Raw genomic sequence first — 13,124 nt, 5'->3', positions numbered from 1 at the left:
GAACACTTGCAATATTGCTTATCGCGCGCGCACCGCCCTTGTATCAGATAAGTTAGTTGAGCGGCGCTGTGTGTGGTTTGAATATGAAATTTGCTAAGTAAATGTGGCCTATTTTCAATGACGAAGGCAAGCCCGATTTAATATTTTGCTGTACAAGCTATTATAACTTTGTAGTCAAAAGGGCTTTAGGAAATGTAAAAATTAACAATAATTTCAATGTTATTTATTTTTATTTACGATATGTTTGTATTGTTTAAGAAATTTCTTCACTTTTAAAGTTGTTCAATTAAAATCTTAATTGGTTCTATAAAGAGAAATATTTACTAAATTCAACTCATACTAAGCCAACAAACCCCCTAAATTTGCATACGGCCGGTTTTGAGGGTGTCACGAAAGTGTTCAGTTGGCAGGGATAGGGAGCTGGTGTGCAGAGCTTAACCTGCGGCCAGTGGCGGCAGTTTATCTCGCGATACAGGTTTAATCGTGTTTGCGTTATTTGACCCAGAGTGCTCGGTTGAAACCCCATCCAAGTCAGCAGCCAGTTTTAGGGCTAATTTGCGCTAACACGCGTTTGCTGAGCACTGACAGCATGCGAGCGAAACCAAACCTTTCCGAGTTAGTTTAGTTTAGGATTGCGGTTAGGGTGTGCCAATGTTGAAATACATTTTGAATGTTGCGAAAGCAACATCCAGGTGACTGATTTCACATGGTCAATTTCCCGGATATGGAAAAGGCAAAATTTACATTTGTGATAGTCCAACGTAAAGTACTTTGAAATTGTAACAATCCGAATTCCTATTTTATTTTTGCTGGGCTAACAATTTTTTTAACTTTTAACTAGTTTCAGGCTTTGTATATTTATAATTTGCATTTTGCACATTAATAATTTAAATTCTTGGCCTCTATTTTGTAAAATGTTCAGGAGTCGTGTCATTTTATAATATGGCATGAAAAATTCACGAAGCGTGCCACATTCACCCACAGTAGAGGTTGTTTAAATGCATGTCCATTATTCAAGCTTTTTAACTTTTGCTCTAACAGCTTTTTCCTGCTGAAGCTTATTATTAACACTGAAATGAATGATAAATTAACAGAGATTTCCCGCGCGTGATATCGCTAGTTAGAGGGAAGCAGCGAAAAATGGAGCTGATTTGCATATTCAGCTTGTAGAAGTAGGCCAGGAACTTGTCTGATTTGCTGAGAGGGAGAACTTGGACTCTGTTTTTAATAATCTTAATAGCACGCGGGAGCACTATGTTTTTCTTTGAAATGGCTACAATTTTAGCTAATGGATTTGTTAAACAGCAATTTAAACTGACTTTAAAATCAGATCATGAATTAAATGCAACTTTTAATTCCTATTTAATTATAAATCTTTTTTTTCTTTTGAGCAAATTGCATTTCATAAATATCAAGAAAGCTTGTTGGAAGCAGAATTCATTACGATCCTTTCCATTAAGAAGTTTGCTTTTGTTTAATTTTTTGTTCTGCTCGCTGCACTGATTCAGCTTCTCTGTTTCAATTTGCAAAAATGTTTGCATAAACAGAGAGAAGCTCTTTGAAATTTTAATGAGGGCCATTTTACTTAGACTACATTTTCGCGAACAGTTGCGTCTGCCTTTTGGGCAACATTTGCTCTCATAAGGCTCGTTACCAGAACCAATTACGAATATAATCAGCTTAAAAAGCTCCTTTATTGGCCAGGCGGGTCTTTCTCTCTTGAAAGGACGGTTGCCTCTCTCCGTGTCGGACGGATTATTAACGTCCGTCAGTAATTGCGCTGGCTGCAGGAGAAACGACCGTCGGGAAAGACGAAAAACCTTGAATATTTAATATTTTTATCAATAACGTTGAGTGCAGGCAACGGAGACGAGAAGAGATGGGAATAATAATAAACACGCGACTCTACTCTGCCCCGTCCTTTTTCTCCTACAGAACGTGTGCACATTATACATTTCACATTCACTTGAGCGTGTTATGATGGAGCTCGGCAAGAAGCAGCAGCCTTCGCGAACTCACGACGATCAGACCATAAACTGTCCGCATTAGAGAAATATATAACACATTCCACTCGACTTCATATATAATATTCTCGAGCTAGAAAAACACTAGAGAAGTTAGACGAACTTATAGTAAATCTTCACTTGCTGCCTTGGAAAGTGCCGACAAAGCCTGCAACTTCTTGTTTTCGTCAAGTTTCGCAATCGGCGTATTTTTTTCTTCTTATTAATAACTCGATCGTGATAAAAAGTAAACAGAGATTCCGTTTTATTAGCTTATGCATGAGGAACAATAAGGAAATGTCTCGTTGGCCTGGAGGCCAGCCTGAGTTTATTCGCCCCTTTTTTATTTGCAAATCACGCACTCCCAGCTACATTTGCATTAATGAAAGTTAAATGCGCACCGATTTAAATATACGCCTTTAGATCGGCGCTGCAGCCAGCCAAAGAAAATAATGCTGCATTGAATGCGAGGTTTCTCGAACTCTCTGGTGAATTACTCGGTCTGTTGACTCGTGATCAAAGTGGGAATTGTGCGCGCTTTGCAAATAAACTGCAGTGCAATAAATTGCAAAATAACCTCCTACCGGCTGTTGGAAACGAAAATAAAATCTGTGTCATGGCTGCAGCAGTGGATATACATCTCACTTCTGCTATCGACACTCTGGCCATAATTTATTCTTTAATTGAATTATGTGTATATGAGGGATATTCAAATTTTGACGCAAAATTTAAAGAGTTATGTGATTTTATTTTCAACTCATTTGAGTACAACGTCTGACCTCGCTTATAATACAAATTGTACAGCAGCCAACCTTAAAAATTAAAAAAAAATATTTGCTTTCATCATTGAAAAAAAATATACTTTCTTCAAAATTCAAGTAGATTAAAAAATCAAAATCAATTGCAACTGTTAATGCTTAATTATATTCAATTTAAAATAATGGGGAGAATTGATCCAGTGCGGATCCATGGATAATCGTGTGGAAAGCAATGGTATATTATCCCAGGATTTACTAAGTAAAATTTCCCCTTATTATCATTTGTCATTCTTCTTGTACTTTTGGATTATTAGACCAATGTTACAAACTTCCCAATCTAATCAACGCCGAAACCAAAGTTTTCCAGTTCAATCAAAATTAGCAGTAGCGTTCTACTTTTAGTTCGAATAGCCCCTAGTGGCGCAGCAGGGTGTCAACGTGACCGCTTTCCGGAACAAACGTGACGAACGCCCATTACAAGGCTGTGCTTTATTAATTTATCATCTCTCGCGCTCGCACCAGGCGAAAATTGCAATTCAGGCCGCAGTCGTGCTGCCAAATGAGTGATGAATGGCTCTAACACATTTTGCCGCCATGCCGATTCTCTGTGTATTGATTTTCATTCGCATCGACGGCACCAGTCTGCGAGGACGCGGTTATTATTTCATCTCTCTTTCACATGCATTCCGCGCGACGAAGGGAGAGAAGAGCTAAGAAGAGTAAAAAGTTGGCGCCGGGAAATTCATTTCATCTTATGGTTTGTTCCAGCTGATAAAATGTTAACGCTCAAATACCTTTGAGAAATAACGTTTCAATCGTTTTGATATTATTTCATACGTGAAACACAAGTATAATTACACGAATTTTACCAAATACAATTGTTACTTTAGCTTAAATAATCAACACATTTATACATATTACTATTGCCATGGATAATAAAACCCACAATTGATGTTCCTTCATTAATTGTTTAAATAAATGAGATTCGAATTTATAAACAAGTGAAAATTGTTGAAAGCTCCTTCATTGAGAGAAAGTGAATTATGATGAATGAGATATGAAAAATTTAGAGCTTTCTATTGGAAGGCTAAAGAATTAACAAAAGATAATTGTTATATGTAGCTTAATTTAGTTTCAAAAATTTTTTTTACTTGATTTAACAAATAAAATAACTTCTTTTTAATTCTATGATTTCTTTTTACAAATTAATAAACATTTGCTAAAACCTTTCATTTTATTTTTAAATATTTTTTACTAATATGTAGTATATTGTAATATAAAAAATCAATGAATTAGTATAGATTGACTTATTCTAATTCACGGCAAACGCAGCATTTGACTGTTAACTCTCTCTCATTGGGTTCTTAAATTGGTTTAGGTGCTTGTTAATTTAAATAAAAATTAAATTTTGATAAAGTTATGTTGTTTCTCAAACTGGGTAAAGGATATTTTGCAACTAGTTAAAAGGTCTAAGTTGCTCTCCATAATTTTGAGTGAGGTTATCAAATTTTCAGTACTTGATATTAAAAGTTCAGAATACTGAAGAAATTTCAAATATAAAAATTTTCATTGTGTTCATGAATTTCAAATTGTTGATAGTTAAATTATGGCATGATAAATAAGATTATGATAAAATGCAATTCTGTACAAAGTTAATTTGATTTAAAATTGCTATTAATTACCATGGCATAATCAAATAAACAATGCGATCATGAATTTAATCATATACTTTGAAGTGGTTCAATTTGTTTTCTCTTTAGTGATATAGGGTGGCAGGTGAAAGGGCATCGGCCTCGCATGGCAGAGCAGTAAGAAATGATGCATAAAGAGGCAAACAAACGGGCTCACGTAACGGCCTGCGACCTTGTGCCATCCGCAAATGAGGATGAGATTCCCGCGGGAAGCAACGTCGGCAAGGCCGGAAAATGTGTGTGTGCCGCTGAATGAGTACATTGTGCGATTCACGAGAAAAAAAAGAAATAAAGTGTGAGTGAAGAGTGCAAACAGCCGCCGTTGCCCACGGGTCCTCTTGGACCCACACATCTCTGGCAGCAGCTCATCAACGGGTTAAACCTTAACAAGGAGACCACATTAGCGAGTGCCTCTTTGAATATTTACACAGGCGGCCGAATTACAGCGTTGAAGACCGACTGGCCCCAGCACGCCGTTTTAATTGCATTTTCTGAGAAATGTTTGGCCTGTTTATGCGAATGCGCCCTGCTGCCGGCTCCAGCGTGACGCGAATTTTAAAATCGCGTCGAGTGTTTATCTCGAGGGATGTTGGCAGGCAACTCATCAGCCCTTTTCTCGACCTCACGAGACTGGCATGTGTTGTTTCCTCGATGTGCGTTAAAACTTTATTCAGACACGCAGGCAGTCGGGCAGTCAATTTTCTAAAGTAACTCTTTATAGTCTTTATTCGCCGTTGAAGTGACGGGGGAGTTGAAAGGACTTGTTAGGTCAGCCGAGTAACGAGGGCGATTCAAAACTTTTCAATATCCTAACTAGAGGGACCTTAAAAAAACTTTTGCTTACATTTAGAGGCCGCTCATCCACGGCGGATTCCTAATAATTTTTCAATGCACGTTAAGGACATTAATTCCAGAACAAATAGGTTGTGTAATTAATTCAAAAGTATTTTTGAAAACAAATTTAGAAAGGTAATTTCATGTTATGTATCAATTCATTGCTATTTAATTTCCAAATATAAGTTCATCGATTATTGACAAAAATACTAACATGCTTGCTAATCAATCTTCTAATTCTGCTGTAATATAAAGTTGAAAAAAACAGCTTGCCAATTAAATATTAATTCTTTCCAGTAAAACTACTTTCAAAAGAGTGATTTTGTTACCACACATTAAGTAAGTCCGTATAAATTATCAAAGTAATGGAATAGACACAAAATTATATAAATTATATAAAATTGATATTTTTTTTTTAAACAAAAAATTATAAAAAAACAATTTAACAGTTTTCTTATATTTTAACCATCAAAATATAAAAATAATAATCATTCTATAGTATTTTCATCTAATGAAATGTAAAAAATGATAAAAAAAAAAGCTTTAGAATTTAATTTTGGTTCGATATAATATAAAATTCAGTTTTTTTATTCTAAATTTGTTCCGATAAATCAACTGTATTATAAAGAAAAAAAATTAAATTTGATTATTCAAATTTCCAGGTTATTTTATTGTTAATTTTCATCTGGTCTGAAGCCAAAATCAGTCATGCTACTTCATTCTAGTACAGCACTTTTCTGCCCGTTGCACCACAGCCAACTCGAAATAATAAATTATTATTCAAGCCGTGCAAGTGAGACAACGAGGCAAAACACTAGACAATTGGAACAATGGGGGCACCATTGTTGTCGACGGGACTAAATAATCAGTGAACAAAACGTGATTTTCAATTAAGAGCTGAATCGGCCCGAGTGCGCGGCGCATTGTGAACTCCGCAGAGAGTCGATGGCTGTTTGCAATATTCGCTGGCCGCTGGGCGGTTAATTAGGCCTCGCAATTATCGAGACGCAATCACTCATGCCATTGTGCGTCCTGTTGCTTTATTGCAAGGCGAAGCGCGTGTCAGCAAAAACCGCACCCATCATACATCACACTCACCCCCTCGGCCAAATTGACTTACCATGCCAAGGGTGCGACCAGATTCTCTCTCCAATTGCCTCGGGCCTCCCTCCGAGCAAAACGTTAATCAAGTTGAAACGCGATATGGACCCGTTTTGTTCAAGAGCGTTTGCAAACTACAGACGAAAATGATGGATCGTACGTTGGTGCGCGAAATTATTTTCTCAAGAGGCCTTTTGCCTGAGCAAACGGAAAATTTAGTCGGACACGTTTTGTTAAAACGCACACAAAGCGCGCAGAAAGATCTAACTTTGCGTAGAAATCTTAAACAAAGGAGAGCAATTTCACGCAAAGTTTGAAACGCCGACACATTGTGTGCAGCCGTGGGTGTTAGGAAGAAATTTGTTTGTCCCGACAAACTTGTGCTTTTAAATTATAAGCTTGGTTGCTCTCTCTCGCAGCCAGAGAGATAAACGCGTCTTTTCTCTGAACTAATGCCGAGCAAGAGAAACCGCAGATAAATTTTTCGATTCTCGTTACAAGAAATACACAGAAAAGAACACTCAAGGACTGGTAGACATGTATTAGAAAATACTTTGCGCGATGCGGGGGTGCTGTGTGTTATCTTTTACGAGCTCTTTGTGTTTCGCTCGCGAGTTCAGAAATTGTGTATCAACAACATCTGCCGCGCGCTTTAGCGAGCACAGCGGCGGCTGCTTTGTGTTTGCTTGTTTTGCACACTTTGCGTCTGCAACACTCGGATATTGCAAAATCTGGTATGATCAGCAGCATCTGCCCTTGCACATCTCTTTCTTTTGAATAAAAATTCGACCAAAAAAAAGTTGAAATTGTGACAGCATTGAAATAATTTGTAAGCCCAATCTGCCTTGAAAGGTAAAGGCACGAGAGATATTAAAATCATCGAGATGTCTTCATTGGTCCTATATTATTAGAAAAAAATACTATATAAAAGTTGAAAATGATTAATTGTTTGGAGAGAAACATATGAATGTTGGTCATGAGTGATCATAAAAAAAATCCACCACAGGTTAATTTAATTGGAGCAAATTTTCATTGAAAATTAATTTGGAAATGTTGAGCTTACATTTCTCAAGATATATATAAAATTTTCTGCTCACACCATTTAAAGTTAGTTTGTCAAAATGGTCAAACTGAGGTAAAAAGAAATTTAAAAAAATTGAATTATCTGCAATTTTTTTAAAACTAAAATAAATTTAGTAAAAAGGCTTCAATTCAAATGAAGAAATTAATTAAGAATTATTTATTTTGCTTTCATTTGCATATTATTTCCACTGTGAAAATAATTCCAGGAATTTGATTCGATTTGTTAGGAAAGCCGCCTGGATTCCGTCTTTCTAGCTTCGGCAAATATTGAGGGAAAACTTGGCTCTAATTAACAGCTTTGAATTGAGCCGTCTCCAACTTGATACCTTCTCCCGTTTCATCTCGTTTGAAGCTCAAAGCTCAAGTCCTCTGAGTTAAGTCGTCTGAGCCCTGCTACAAATTTGAGTCCCGGGGCTCACTCGCTCGTGTCTCAACTCAATGCGTGGCGAGAGCGTGTCATATCTGCTTTAAACATTCTGGGCGACAAAACCATCACAACAGGCAGCATCCAGCAGAGCAGCCGGCAACAAATAATGACAAACAATAATTCGCACTTGACGCGGTGGTTGGACTGCTTGTTGTGCGACGATAAAATCAGCACTGGTGTAATTGGAATGCAAATTGGCGACGTCTGTCTGCCTGAGCCATTACGGCACAGCTTGGGCTGGGAATAATGATGGACTTTTTGCACGGACAGAATAATGCCGTCGTGTCAGGCAGTAAATAAAATAAAATAAATGCGGCAGAGGATCAGATAATGATCGTGAAAGGTTATATTATGCACCGAATGGCGATACTAAATTTTGAGCCCAGTCAGCGATGAGCAAAATCGTGTTTAAATTGAAAAAGTACCTGGTGCCGCAGCTGGAACGATGATCAAATTTAGGACGACCGCCGCCTGTCGCTTCTCCGGGACCCGACTTGACTGAGGATTTTAGAAACAGCACTGAATTTGAGACCCATTTCGGAACTTACAATTAATTCACACATCACGTGTCTCTTTGTAAACAATCACTGACTCCGCCCCCCTCATTTTCCCTCCCTCCGTTTACGCAACAAAAAAGGGCGCGACTATTGCATAATACACTGAACTGACGCCGCCGGGGTAGAACGCTCTGGAAAAACTTTTAAACTTTGATTTGTTCTCGGCAATGTGAAATAATGAAGGGTTTGCAAAGTTTCGTTTTTCTCATCAAATATAAAATATCTTACCTTCAATATCTAAATTTTTTCAAAACGTCAATTAATATGATTTTAATATAAAAATTACATTTGCGCAAAGGAAGTTCATGCTTTTCTGTGAAAAATCCTCAAATTAATAATTCTATTTTAAGGTGGTGTATGCAACTAAAATTTACAGAAGGAAGAATAATAGACATAATAGAAGATCAAAAAGTTAAGCGGTATATTATTCAAATTGTTGTAACTAAACATAATTTCCTTAACTTATTAAAAAAAATAAAATTTAAAAATAATTTAATTTAATTGCAAAATACATGTCGCAAAAAATGCAGTCCAAATTTAATCTGTTATAATTACTTTAAGTGAATTTATAAAATTAAATTAATTTTTTGCTTGCTTAATACAAAGTACTTAAGTACTTTGCACAATTATATGCCACAAAAACTATTGATATTGATTTGACATTAAATTGATTATACTTTGGTAATCAACAAAACAGTTAATTTATTTCTTTCTATTTTTTGCAGCACGTTGCGAACATCAAACGAAACTGCCCGTCTCTTTTTACATGGATTCTTTTTTTTTAATAAAAGATGAAAAACCATCAAATCGGATTAAATTCGATCACATCCAGAGCCAGTTGAGAGAGAATCGGAAGTGGATATAATATTTCACAAGGATAATCAATTTTATGAAGAAAAGAGAATGTCAAAAAGTGTCATGTTTCACAACCCACTCTTGAATTGATAATGCATAGGAAAAAGAAGGGCGAAAACTGCCTTTCCAAGTTTCCACCTCATTTGCGACTGCACGTCCTTGCTTGCTCTTGTGTCCGCATATGAAAAATGCAATCGCGCGCATTTTCCTTTTCCACGGCATTGACCATTCTGAACACGGGAGGTCTCTTCTGGTTTTGATATGCCTTGCAGCGGAGGAATAATTTCCCGCTTTTACGAGCGCGTCTCTTTACGACGGCCTCTCCCTGAATTTCGGTGCTTGCGTTTAGACCAAAATGCGTGAGTATATATTGCAAAAACTCTTCTCTCAATAATGCAAAACCACACTGCGGAAAAATCATCGCGCCCTCTTGAATTCACTCTCTCGTTCATATAATAATCTGAAAAAGTGATGTTGGTGCTGGGCGCGACGAGAGCTGTATGAATCCGAATCCTTTCTGCCCTGCGAACTTCTCGCATTCTCGCTTGATTTGAGCCGCTCTTCCTACATATTCAAAGCATTCATTTGAATGAACAGCGGGGGCGGTTCTTTTCCATTACATTTTATTGCGCGAGTTACGGAGCAACACATCAAAAATGAAATGCATTGTTGGTGTGGCCATAAAAAAACTCTCATTGTTAACTACGATTGTTGTGCTTTTGTTTATTCAAATATTTCGGATTATCAAAATTCCAAATTCCAAAATGAATTTCCACTCCAACGCATTGGCCGAGAATAAAAAGCAGCGTAAGTCAATTGAATAAATAAATTAATATCTTAATCTTCAAAACCTATTCATTGTTTTCAGAAAATTGGAGGTCAAAACTTGAAGATTTTTGTCTTCAGGTGACTCTCCTGCTGCTTCTCGGCGTCTTTACGCTTTACTTTATGGATTATTTGGGCCATTATATGGTACTCTTCATACTTCCACAAGAAATTCTCTGCATCATCTACCAGAGCAACAGCCTGATCGAATTTTTGAAAATGACAAACAAACGACTGGCGCAAGAATTTATGTCGTTGATAATTGCGATTGTGATTGTCACAATCGTTGCTCCGTTCGAAGTGCCGCTGCTCACGTATCTCGCTCTAAACGTGCCTTTGGTTCGATCCCTGCTCTGCTGCCTTCAAGCTGACCAAGTTCAAGGAGCTGCCTTTCTTCCTTCATGTTCCCAAATTTTCTGTCTCACTTAAATTAAAGATACTAAATTATTCACCTTGAAATTTTATATTACAAAATACAAATGATAAATTTATTAACAATTTATTTTATACTTGGCTACAAAATTGTATGGAAGGAAATAATAATAGCATTAGTGCCGAGTCAACAGAGAGCACGATTTTCCAGCTTCCCACGAGAATATAATAGGAAAACGGACGCAGCTGTTATTATTATCGTCATTATTGTATTGGTGCTTGTTCATGCGCGCGTGGCGACTTATCGAGCCGCAAAATTGCTGGCGATTTGCGCTGCAATAATTTATATAGCGTGTTTGTGTACTTGTGTACGGTGCGGGCTCGACATGTCAGCCTAAAGCTATGTTTTTGGGCCAGCGGATGTTTTTGTCAATGCCTTTCAAGCGAGAGATATAAAGCAGCGAGGCAAGAAACGGCTAGATGCGGTGGCCAATTGCAAATAGTGATGTAGCATTTTTTTTCAATGGGACATCGTACAAACAGCCGTTTGTCATATGATGGCACAAAATCATCCTTAGATAACAGATTATTTAAAAAATATAATAATAGAAGCAGATATTCATTTTGAAACAAATTCAGCAACAAAAATCTAGATACTCGTTTCTATGTTTAAAATTTAAAAAGTGATGCACTGCAGAATTGATTTTTGTTTACATGTAAATACTGCACAGATAAAATTTTAAGATTAAAAGATGAAACTATTTTAGTCAATATTTAATTATGCAGAGAATTTTTTATTCTTTTTAAATAAATTGTTTGAATTATTGGCCTTGTAAAAGACGCGTTCCTTTGCAGGTCCATTGGAAAAAGCGCAATTGATGTTCCACTTTTCACCCTTTCTCTCGGTGAGTTGTGTGCAAAGGAGAGGCACGTCTGTGCACGAAGGCGAATGTGAAATGCCGGCAGCAAATTAGGAGCTGCGGCACTTTCCGCCAAATTTCGCAGAGATAAAGGAAATCTCCCGTCATGAGCATTCTCACGCCACCTTGGGGGACGCAGGCAGGGTCCTCGTTTTGCGCTTCCTTCCCTCACGCAACCGCATAATCAACTCTGAAGCTCTTTCGTGAAAAATTAAACCGAAATTGGGGCAAAAAAGAAATAAGAAAAAAATCGCCTTTCGAATTTTGAAGTAGCCAAAATTGCCAAGTTCAAAACAGTAGGGCTTTTCCGAGTGGATTAATTTGCAAATGGCAAAGAGGACGAAAAAGCTTTTCTAGTCGCAAAACTTTTTCCACTCTTGCAATGAAATTTGATTTCCAGTGCCCTGCCGGCTGACTGCTGATGAACGGGCCGTCGATTTTTGTCAGTGCTCGTTCAGGGCACTTTTGTGATTGCGTCCCAAAACTAATTTATTTTGGCCTTTCGTCGACGGTGACGCGGAAATCATTGGCTAGATTAAAACTGCGGATCGCTTTTTCCGCTCGGTGCGATTTTCACAGTGCGCTGATTTGCTTTTTATCGGCGCGACGTGATGAAATTCCGGGAGAGCTACTGTGTCGACGCAATTTGGCACTAATTTGCGACGCGTAATTTTGTCAAAGAAATTGGTCCGCTCTCGCACCACTTCACTTTCGCAAGGGCGGCGGCGGCGGATCTGTTGGCGTTATAATTACAAAGATGCGCGTGGCAGGCAGACAAACAGTGGGCTTTACAAACGGGGCCTGCGAGTGTGTTTGTTTGTCCCACCAATTATCCCTGGCTGTAAATAACGAGATGTTATTTGCGTCTGTTTCCTTCGCTCTGCTCACTTCTCTAGCGAGTATGTGCACTCTCTAGGGCTTAACCTTTCCCAGACGTATAAAAACCTACAGGAGATAACAACAAATTGTGTAAAACAAAACATTTGTTATATATAAACAGAACAATAAATATTAAGTTAACAATTGTTTATATTAATATTATTTATTACTGTATTATTACTAAAAGCTAAAAGTAACATAATTGTTAAATTCTTATTTGTTACCTTTTTAAAAAAATATTAATCAAGAAATAAAAGTTACAGAGATTAATTTTTTTAATTAATTATTTTCCTAGAATAATTCCTAAAGTTCTTAATATTATTTAGTAAATCATTGTATGTTGTTGCTTGTCAAATTGTTAGAAAATTAACAAAAAACTTAGTTATATTAGAAAAATAAGTTTATAAAAAAAATTTATAAAATAAATAAATTCTAACACTTATGAAACCAATGAATATAAAAGATATAATTTGTTATAATCACTATTAGCCCAAAATTGAAAACGAATAAAAAGTACCGATGACATCCAAAGTTTGATAAAATCTCTAAAATCCTTAAATACAAATGAAATAAATCCATCTGAATTTAGCATAGCAAGTTAGCTACTGATAATGTCGAAATAAATTGACGCTGAATTGAATAATCCTGCAAATCAGAATACATCTCCATTCACATTTCAAACCACAATTTTTATTCCAGCAGAACGCACACTCATAAAGCGTATCAAAAACCCAACATTTCGATCCACTTTGCATTCGCAGCGAATATATTCAGATTTCTTTGATGCAAAGTCTCAATCAGTGGGCAAAAATATATTCT

General features: G+C 36.9%; 1 protein-coding gene across 2 annotated transcripts in view; it reads right to left on the bottom strand.

Moving 5' to 3' along the window:
- Positions 1-13,124, bottom strand: part of LOC132199990 (sex peptide receptor) — an 80,391-nt gene that overhangs the window by 36,410 nt on the left and 30,857 nt on the right. Inside the window, exon 1 of one of the 2 annotated variants that reach the window (XM_059625133.1) lies at positions 8,323-8,463. The exons of the other annotated variant lie outside the window; for it this stretch is intronic. The gene's annotated coding sequence lies outside the window, so the exon portion shown is untranslated. Of the gene's footprint in view, positions 1-8,322; positions 8,464-13,124 lie in introns of those variants that run through there. 2 annotated transcript variants of the gene reach the window in all.

The sequence above is a fragment of the Neocloeon triangulifer genome, unplaced genomic scaffold (assembly GCF_031216515.1).
Source record: "Neocloeon triangulifer isolate White Clay Creek 2 clone unplaced genomic scaffold, ASM3121651v1 ptg000014l, whole genome shotgun sequence".
Lineage (NCBI taxonomy): Eukaryota > Metazoa > Arthropoda > Insecta > Ephemeroptera > Baetidae > Neocloeon > Neocloeon triangulifer.
This window is presented reverse-complemented; position numbering and strand designations above follow the sequence as displayed.